This window comes from Lissotriton vulgaris, chromosome 8 (assembly GCF_964263255.1).
Source record: "Lissotriton vulgaris chromosome 8, aLisVul1.2, whole genome shotgun sequence".
Taxonomy (NCBI): domain Eukaryota; kingdom Metazoa; phylum Chordata; class Amphibia; order Caudata; family Salamandridae; genus Lissotriton; species Lissotriton vulgaris.
In genome coordinates this window covers 156412194-156422180 of record NC_141696.1, presented here as the reverse complement: position 1 = coordinate 156422180, position 9987 = coordinate 156412194, and the positions used below count along the sequence as shown (strand labels likewise).

The 9987-nt window shown below is 46.2% G+C and overlaps 2 non-coding genes across 2 annotated transcripts; both read left to right on the top strand.

Moving 5' to 3' along the window:
• The first annotated feature begins 5677 nt into the window (after positions 1–5677).
• Positions 5678–5760, top strand: TRNAL-CAG (transfer RNA leucine (anticodon CAG)). Its single transcript has one exon. It is a non-coding gene; the product is annotated as a tRNA-Leu (tRNA).
• A 190-nt stretch (positions 5761–5950) lies between these two features.
• On the top strand, positions 5951–6033 carry TRNAL-AAG (transfer RNA leucine (anticodon AAG)). Its single transcript has one exon. It is a non-coding gene; the product is annotated as a tRNA-Leu (tRNA).
• The last annotated feature ends 3954 nt before the right edge of the window (positions 6034–9987 follow it).

Here is a 9987-nt window from a genome sequence, read left to right as displayed (position 1 = left end):
ACTAAGAAAGTGGTATAAGAACCACGACTGGCATAGATACCAGATCTAGAGCCTGTAGAACCACTGGGGCCACCAGAAACCACCCAAGGTAGTGACACAGGGGACCCATGGGGGACACGTGCAGTGTCTAGACACAGACACGAATCACCATTAAATTCTGTGGGGAAAATTGCGATTGGAAAATTACAAAGGAAGGACACTTAGAAGAGTACTTGGAGCAAACCCCTTTAGAACTAGGCAGTTCTAGAGTCAATACCCATGGGAGCACCGGAGTACTCGAGTTACCTCACCCAGGAAAGCCGGGTGCATAGGTGTCGTTAGATGTCGGGTTTCGTAGTCGTTTTCAATGGCGAACTGCTGAAAAGTGCTGCAGGCGACCAAGTCGAAAGTGTCCGGATAGATCCAAGCCTGGATCGGAGTCGAGAAGAATCTGAAAGCAGAGGGGACAGAGTCTGGGTCACTAGCCAATGACCAGGAACGTGAGGAGAAGGTACCAACCAATGTCGGGTGATTTCAGGTGAAGAAGTTGAAGTTTGACTCTTCAGCCACGAGGACCAGGAGGCATTGCCGATGACCAGGAGCTGCATTCGAGCAGTCCTTCGAAGTATGTCGAGTGCTGCGGTGTCGGATTCCGGATGGGACCCAACAAGCCTTGGCAACAGCAACCCACGCAGAAAGCAAAGATTGGCTTCGGTGCAGACCAGCAAGGTCTGAGGGACTCATCGTTTGGAGGGGAGTCAGGGCACGTCTGGAGCAACAAGGGAAGCCCAAGAAACAGAAGAGTTAACTTCGTGGGGACCCACCACTTGACGGACCAGGGATCGCGAAGGAGCCTCAAGCGGAAATGCTAGAAGCGGGTCCACGGAACACTCATGGAGTGTAGGCCCTCAATCTTCAGTGCAAATGGTGCTCGGGGCTTGGACTACAAGTAGCCCAATGCACAACTTCGGGAAAGCAAATGTGCATGGTGTCCAGGAGTTTCGGTCCCACGTTTCTCGTGATAGCTGCGGGTCTCAGCTGGAAGTCTGGGTCCTGTGTTGCAAATCCGGCGGGAGCCTAGGAAATGCAGACCGGTAAGATGCTTCTTTGGTGCCTGTTTGAACAGGGGAGTCACTCCTTGACCCCAAGGGAGATTCTTCCGTCCTCTAGTCGAAATAAAATGTCGAAGTTCCAGGATATATGTTGCAGAGTTTCGTCCAGGGTAATCTAAAGTCCTAAGGACTGGGTTCCTATACTTATACTACGTTTAGGGGTTGGACTTACTCTAAGGGCCCACCTATGGGTGGACCCAGGGAGGGGGTGGTTACACTCCTTTCCCTTTGTCCAGTTTCACGCCACAGAAGGGGCTAAGCGTCCCTGCAACCGGTTTGAACTGGGGAATGCACAGGGACAGCAAGTGTGCCCCCAGCACTGTCTGAAAAGCATTCTCTGAATGCACCCACCCAGCCCCAATACACTAACGCCTGTCTGGGAGGTGATTACACCTCCCTGTGACAGGAAACCTATTGTCCAGGCCTCCCCTGCCGGAGTTTCGTCCAGCAGCAGGAGGTCAGACCCGTGTCTGTGGCTGCAGCATCCATTTTGTGATGATGGAGCTCTTTTAAACTATCACCGGTTAAGTAAGTATGTACATGTCTTCTCCCTCTAGGAGGATGGAATTCTACCCCTGCCGCCATGACTGGCGGTGGGGTAGGATTCAAAAGTGTTTATCACCAAACACGACATGTTTCCATGCAGCCATTCCAAAGTTAGCATTTACAGAGAGGTTATAATGCACTTAAGAGTATATGGTCTGGCTGCATCACAGAACAGCTACACAGAATTGATTCCGAAAGCTGCAGAGGCATCCTGCTCATGCATGGGCACCCTCTCACACAAAACCAAGCACTCTGTCTTCAGGATTGATAAGGCCTGCCATAGGAGTGACTTATAGGTTTATATGTGTCAGTGATTAAAGGTAGATATAGGTAACCTATATTTTAGTAAGGGGTGCATGCATCACCTTACACAGGCTGCAGTAGCAGACCTGTGGTGCCATTTTGGAAGGCTTCCCAGGGGTGGCATATTACATGCTTCAGCCCCTGGTAGGCCTCAGGGGTACCTATGCCCTTAGTACCTAAGGTACCATATACTAGGGACTCACAAGGGTAACCCAGTAAGCAATCTGGAGTGTACCTAATGTACATGCAATCAAATTAGAGAGGAAACAGCTAGGCTGGGGTTCTGGTTAGTAGGGCCCCAGCCAGACTAAAGTTGAAAAACAGTGAAACACCAGCCAAAAGTGGGGGTAACCATAGTAAGCAGATCCTACTGGGGCTGCTTAGATTTGCATACTCCACCCTATGTTGTGACTTTCAGATCCCTTGTTGAAATTGCTTTAGCTAGCCAAGAGGTGGCTGTTGACTCAATTTCAAAGCAGCTTTGGGCCGTTCAAGTAGCTGGTGAATAGCACTTTTTCTTTGTACGCCTTAAAGGTCTAAAGAGTTCTTCATAGGTACTGCTCTGTATAGATTGTTCAAAGATCTGTTGGAAGTGCTTATAATAGGAGGGCATTGTGGAAGGTGCTGGGAAGGCAAGTCGGGATGCCAAGTGGTCTAAGGCGCTGCGTTCAGGTCGCAATCTAGAGTCTCTAGAGGTGTGCGGTCCAATCCCACTTCTGACAATCCTATGTTTACTCTAAAAAAAATTCTCTAGAGAGAGAGAGAGAAATCTGATCATTTCCCTCACAGGGGCTTATATGATTGTGTTCTTGGAAGAGTGCAGTGAGTTTTATTCTTGCTCTACTCACTCAGAGCCTCAGTTGTGTGCGTTTTTTGTTTCATAATATCTCTTGCATTCTTTAGATAAACAAGCAGCATGCGGGCAGGATGGCAGAGTGGTCTAAGGAGTTGTGTTAAGGCCGCAGCCTCTCCTGGAGGCATGGGTTCGAATCCCACTTCTGACATGACTTTTGGAGATATAATCTCCTTTAGCAGGTTAACATCTGATGGAAGTTGCGTCTGTTGGTCTGTCTGTTGGTCTTCACCTGGGACGTTATTCCATCCTCATCTAGTGAAGAGAGCTGAGATTTCTCATATATTTTGGTTGTATAAAGTCTTGATGACAAACTGCAATCCGTACCGAATGAGCATAAGACCCATGTAAGACGTCATCTGGAAGAGTCATGCTCTTGTATGCCCGGGCCAGATGGGCCAAGCAAATTTGGAAGAATGCCAAGAATCTGGTAGACAGCTGGACTCCAGCACACTTACATCAATTTCCTCAGGGCTGTGATCAGGGGCTGCTTAGATTTGCGTATTCCACCCTATGTTGTGACTTTGAGATCCCTTGTTGAATTTGCTTTAGCTAGCCAAGAGGTGGCTGTTGACTCAATTTCAAAGCAGCTTTGGGCCCTTCGAGTGGCAGGTGAGTAGCACTTTCTCTTTGTAAGCCTTAAAGGTCTAAAGAGTTTTTCATAGGTTCTGCTCTGTATAGATTGTTCAAAGATCTGTTGGAAGTGCTTATAATAGGATAAATAAATGAATGGCATTCCTTTTCAGTACCCCACCTGCATGGCTGTCTGACCTGTGGAAGGTGCTGCTAAGGCAAGTGAGGATGGCCGAGTGGTCTAAGGCACTAAGTTCATGTCGCAGTCTCCTCTGGAGGCGTGGGTTCAAAATCCACTTTTGACAATCCTGTGTATCCTACGTATTTTCTTGAGAGAGAGAAATCTGATCATTTCCCGCACAAGGGCTTATATATTTGTCTTACTGGAAGAGTGCAGTGAGTTTTTTTCTTGCTCTAGCCACTCATGGCCTAAGCTGTGTGCGTTTTTGTTCGTTCACAATATCTTTCTCGCCCTTTAGATAAAAAAGCAGCATATGGTCAGGATGGCCATGTGGTCTAAGGCGCTGCGTTTAGTTGACAGTCTTTCCTGGATGCGTGGGCTGGAATCTCACTTCTGACAAAACTTTAAGTCTTTTTCTCTCTCAGTTCCTATAGAAAATCAGCTAAAATTTGACAATGTATATAATATCTGAATAAGTACCAAACTTCACTTTCAATTGCATTTGCCCAATTCGATCCTCAAACTCGTATAATATTCTTCTAGCACTCGTGGTGTTTTATGTTTTTTTGGGGGGGTACTTAAAAATTCTTTTTTATTAAATAAATGAGATACATTCAGCCTTTTGATATTGTGAGTTCCAATAAGTAGATTTTTAATTTTATATCACGTCATTTTCAAATGCTCATTCAAGAGATATTTCCACTATGGAATGCAGAGCAAAGGGGGAAGAGCACAAGTGATAGAACGAGTGAGTGAGAAGGGGTGTTGAGGAAGGAGAGAATGAAACAAAGACAGAGTGAGTGAACTGCAGGTAGGCATAGAAGAGGAGACTAGAAGTGAAGGTGACCTGCTTTTCCTTGCTCTTGACCTCCCTCCAATCCCAAAACGACCACAAAAACACCTTCTATGCAACGTTGTTATGTAGAAATTCACGCCTCAGCCAGTGAGGGTGAGTCCCAGGCCAATAGCAAGAGAGCAAAAGACTGCCTGTGCTCAGACGTTCTCTGCTAGGCACAGTTGATCTGGAACAAGGTCTGCTCTCTTGTATCCAGCTAGTATCTAGAAATCCTGCATGAATCTGCAAGGCACATTGACAGCATACATTTGCATAAACTGCCCCACCTTCTGCCTTCCTACTTCCTGTGCAGTAGTTGTTTGTGTAGAGAGAGAGGTGGCAGGCAAGGCAATTTTGTGAGTCGGATACAGGACCCTAAATAGCTGGTGAGAGGCATGGGGTGTTCTAAAAGCATAAAAACAGTACACCTGTGAAATTAAGTGCTTTCGTACGTGATCTTCTGTGTTTATTGTCCTGTGCATAAAGTTGCATCTTGTGTTTGAAGATTTAAATTATTTCAGGCTTGCGTGGATGCAGAAATTTCTGAGTGACTTTTATAGATTTCTTAAGACACTTCACTGTCAGGATGGCCGAGTGGTCTGAGGTGCTGTGTTTAGGCCACAGTCTCCTTTGGAAACGTGGGTTTGAAGCACACTTCTGACATGACTTTTGGAGACACACTCTCCCTTATCAGGTTAACATCTGATGGAAATTGCACCTGTTGGTCTTCACCTGCGACGTTATTCCGTCCTCTTCTAGTCAAGAGAGCTGGGGTTTCTCATATATTTCGCTTGTATAAAGTCTTGCTGACAAAGTGCAATCCTTGCCAAATGAGCATAGGACCCATGTAAGAGCTCATCGGGAAGAGTCATGCTCTTGTATGCCCTGGCCAGACAGGCCATGCAAATATGGAAGAATGCCTAGCATCTGGTAGACAGTTGGACTCCAGCACACTTACGGCAATTTCCTCAGGGCTGTGATCAGGGGCTGCTTAGATTTGCGTATTCCACCCTATGTTGTGACATTGAAATTCCTTGTTGCATTTGCTTTAGCCAGCCAAGAGGTGGCTGTTGACTCAATTTCAAAGCAGCTTTTGCCCGTTCAAGTGGCTGGTGAATAGCACTTTCTCTTTGTACGCCTTAAAGGTCTAAAGAGTTCTTCATAGGTACCGCTCTGTATGGATTGTTCAAAGATCTGTTGGAAGTGCTTATAATAGGATAAATAAATTGAGGGCATGCCTTTTCGGTACCCCACTTGCATGGCTGTCTGGCCTGTGGAAGGTGCTGCAAACGCAAGTCAGGATGGCCGAGTGGTCTAAGGTGCTGTGTTCAGGTCGCAGTCTCTTCTGGAGGCGTGGGTTCAAATCCCACTTCTGACAATCCTGTGTTTACTCTACTTTTTTCTTGTAAGACAAAAATCAGATCATTTCCCTCACATGGGCTTATATGGTTGTCTTCTTGGAAAAGTGCAGTGAGTTTCTTTTTACTCTAGCCACTCATGGCCTAAGATGTGTGCTTTTTTTGGTTCACAATATCTTTCCTACTCTGTAGATGAGCAACCAACATGTGGTCAGGGTGGCCGAGTGGTCTAAGGCGCTGCGTTAAGGCCGCAGTTTCTCCTGGAGGCGTGGGTTCGAATCCCACTTCTGACAAAACTTTAAGTCCATTTTGTCTCTGAATTTTTTAGAATCTCAGCTAAAAAATGGCAGTGCATATAATATCTGAATAAGTACCAAACTTCAGTTTGAAGTGCAAATGAATTTGCCCAATTCTGTCTTCAAGCTCGTATAATATTCTTCTAGCACTCGTGGTGTTTTTTGTGTTTTTTGGAGGGGTGCCTAAAAAATCCCTTTTATTAAAGAAATGGGTTACATTCAGTCTTGTGATAGTTTTGGTTTCCAATAAGTAGATTTTTAATTTTATGACATCTCATTTTCTAATGCTCCATTCAAGAGATGTTTCCACTATGAAATGCAGAGCAAGGGGAAAGAACACAAGTGATAGAGCGAGTGAGTGAGAAGGGGTGTTGAGGAAGGAGAGAATGAAACAGTGACAGAGTGAGTGACGGCAGGTAGGCATAGAAGAGGAGACTAGAAGTGAAGGCGACCTGCTTTTCCCTGCTCTTGACCTCCCACCCATCCCAAACCGACCACAAACATACCTTCAATGCAACGTTGGTATGCAGAACTTCACACCTCAGCCAGTGAGGGTGAGTCCCAGTCCAGGGGCTAGAGAGCAAAAGACTGCATGTGCTCAGAATTACACTGCTAGGGACAGTTGATCTGAAACAAGGTTTGCTTTCTTGTATCCAGCAAGGATCTAGAAATCCTGCATGAATCTGCAAGGCACATTGACAGAATAAATTTGTATCAACTGCCCCACCTTCTACCTTCCTTTTTAGGACTCGCCTGGCGTTGCAGCACGAAGCGCTGTCGCCAGCGAGACGTATTGTGGTTGTGATGCCTTCCAAGTGATACAGACCAGTGCACGAGCAGATTCTGGTCTGTGAATGCGCTTCCCATGAACAGCTTGTGCGCGTTAATTCGATTTGAGTGGTCCTCTCCGGAAGACGTGCTGCGCGTTAATTATAGTTGAGTGCTCCTCTCCGGAAGACGTGTTGCGCGTTAATTACAGTTAAGTGGTCCTCTCCGGAAGACGTGCTATTATTTAGCGGCGTGGGGCGCCTGTCGGCATGCTGTCATAATTACTTTCTTTGTTGTGATCGGGAGCAGGCGTCTTACTGGCGCCATGCGTTCATTAGGCATAAAAGCTGCACGGCACGCGATAATTTTTTGCAATTACTTTTTTTGTTTACTTAGTATTGCAATTAGTACTAATGCTCTATTTAAACGTGCTGCACCGAACACGGCGAATCAGCAACATACATTGGAGACACTACCTATTTGAAGACGCATTGTTTTACTGCGGTAAGTTCTGTGAACTGTTTAGTTTGTTATTTACTTTTATATAGTATAATTTTGCTGTAGTGTTTGAGCGCTGTGACCTGAGGCAGCCTGTACTCTCTGCCCAGCCGGCATCCGAGACCCCCCCCCCTCGTTCTCGGCGGACTTTTGGCATTGGATTAACAACCAGATAATTCTTCATAATCTCTAATCAGGTCCATGGGTTAGCAGTCCGGGGAGACATTCCTTTTTGAGGCCTCGTGCTGCCTTGCTCAGCTCAGCCAATGGTGTAACTCGGCTCCTGGCTTTGGTAATGATTACCTTGTATTGATTACAAGGCTTTTGTGGACACCGGTTCTACACAAAATCTATAATGCTCTTAAAGTGTTCGAATTTAATGCTGTGTCCAGAAACTGAAAGTATGCAAATGCCGAAGAGACATGGATGCGAAAACCCCCATCACCCTCCCTCCCCCCACACACACACCACTCGCGCTCAGCATCTGAAACCGCAGTTCCCAGGGTGCTTTGTGTTTACATAACTTCTGCTCTGTCGTCTGCCTGCTTGGGTGACATGGGGCACTTCAGCCACTGAGGGATGTGAAGCGGGCGTTGGTCAGTCGCAGGGCACTCTTGGTTTTGAGAATGCTTCATACAACAGTTGTAGGGACAGTTAACCAATCTGTAGATTTGTAAAGCGCTATTTGTTTTCTGTCAGGGTATCGATGCGCTGGAACCTTAGCTACTGGGATGCTCTTTGTGGGTACGAAGTTCCGGCCTGGTGCCAGGACACCAATCAAAAAGCCCTGTTGCCCTTTTATGAACCAGTTATCACAGCCCTGTCAACCTGTTATAAACCAGTTATCACAGCCCTTCAGTACCAACAACTGGACCTTTCAAATCACTTCTGCCAAAATCTAACTCCTAACCAAAAGGCATTCCAACCAGCTGTGGGTTCTAGATTGTCCATCCCAACACCAGGTCTAGAACCTTTTGTCCCGGCACTACTGACACCAGGTCCTGGCTCTCACAACATCCAATTGTACGTCGGACTCCTAACTTTGCCAATAACAGCCTCTGGTTTACGTCCGAGGTCTGGCATAATCAGATTCAGTGCCTTTTACCAAGCACTTTCAAGCGGGTTCTAAAAATCACTGGTCTGGCTGCATCTTCACTGCGTTCTAGATCATCCTTCTCCCGTCTGCCTTTACTCGCCATGCACTTGCATTCCTCACAATCGACCTGTCCAGCCACCAGTGATGGTTTGACCTAAATCCTCTGGCATTGCTGGCTCTGTCTTCCGTGTAGACTGTGCATAGAAGCTTGTGGGTCACAGTCGCAAATTCAAAATCCTATTTAATCCACAGCCAGGCTATACACAAAATTAATTAAAAAAAAGAATAGACCTCTTGCATCGTACTATATTGTCTATAGGAACACTCGAAGTGTGAACATCGTTTAAATATCTCTTATTTGCCTCTCTTCTTCTTGTATATATGTTAATCCAGAACCTGTTTAGTGCTCTGAGAGGTGGCCAGTCTTAGCTACCATGGTGCACCCTTCAAGAATCCTCAAGGTAATGGTCCATGTTTATCACACAAGGCTGGATCCGAGCAGTTTGTTTCTACAGATGTTACATTGACATGAGGCGTCCAAATTGCCCAAAGTTGTCTAACAAAAGGGATACTTTATTAGTTCACTCTTTTGATGGGAACTCGTGGTCTTATAGGTTCACGTCTAAGGCATGGTTAACATGTAGCTACGTGAGCGAACAAGGGTACGCACGTGAGCCAACCCTTCCTTCCTGGTCCTGCAGTGTCACTCATCTGCTCTTGCGGGGCTGGCACCTGTACTGGCACAGCTCGCCCAGCTGCTGCCTCCATCTGGGTCTGCGCATGCGCAGGGCCTGTTTTGCGCTGGCGTCCAGCAAAGTCCCAAATGAGCCGGTAGTGTTTGAGGGCCGTGACCTGAGGTTGCCTGTCCTCTCTGCCCAGCTGGCATCCCCCCCCTGTGGTTCTGTAATTCTCAAACCTGACTCCATTTTAGTCTTGCCCTCACGTAGGCCTGTGAAGTAGGCCCAACGAACAAGTGGCCTGGCCTTCTGAGTTCTTGCATATATTAACTTGGGTTTTTCTGACTCTGAATGAACTGCAGAGAGAGTGACCCTTTTCACCTGAAACTGACCTTTTGCAAAACCAGTTTCACTAGCTGATCGTTGTCTGAGTTTTTCAATCACTGTTCAGGACCTCGTTAACCTTTAGTTTCCTTGCACATATCTTATCCTAATCAATAACTAAATTGTTTCTTTCCTTACGACTTTTCATTACATGGGTAGTGCTTTCAATTATGGGTTTGTCCGGCTTGTGGAAATTGAATTTGGGACAGTCCTAATAATTAACTTTTGGGTTGGGTTACTGTAAATTGGGTTTTTGTTAATGTGATACTCAGTTAGAAAATGTGTCCTATTGCTCAGAATTTGGGGCAGTGGGTGTACATTTATAATGAGAATATTGTGTATAAAAGGTGATGTCTTGCTCTATGAAAATTGAGCAGTTTCTTGAGTTGTACACCGCGTTGTATTGCTGGGATTTCTGCTACTAGCTGCAGCTAATAAATTTGATCTCTGACGCCACCTAGAAGTATTCCGTGTCTCTGTGTACTAAGGCAAGGGAACCCAGAGGACTTTGGGCGTGTCCCTGGCGCC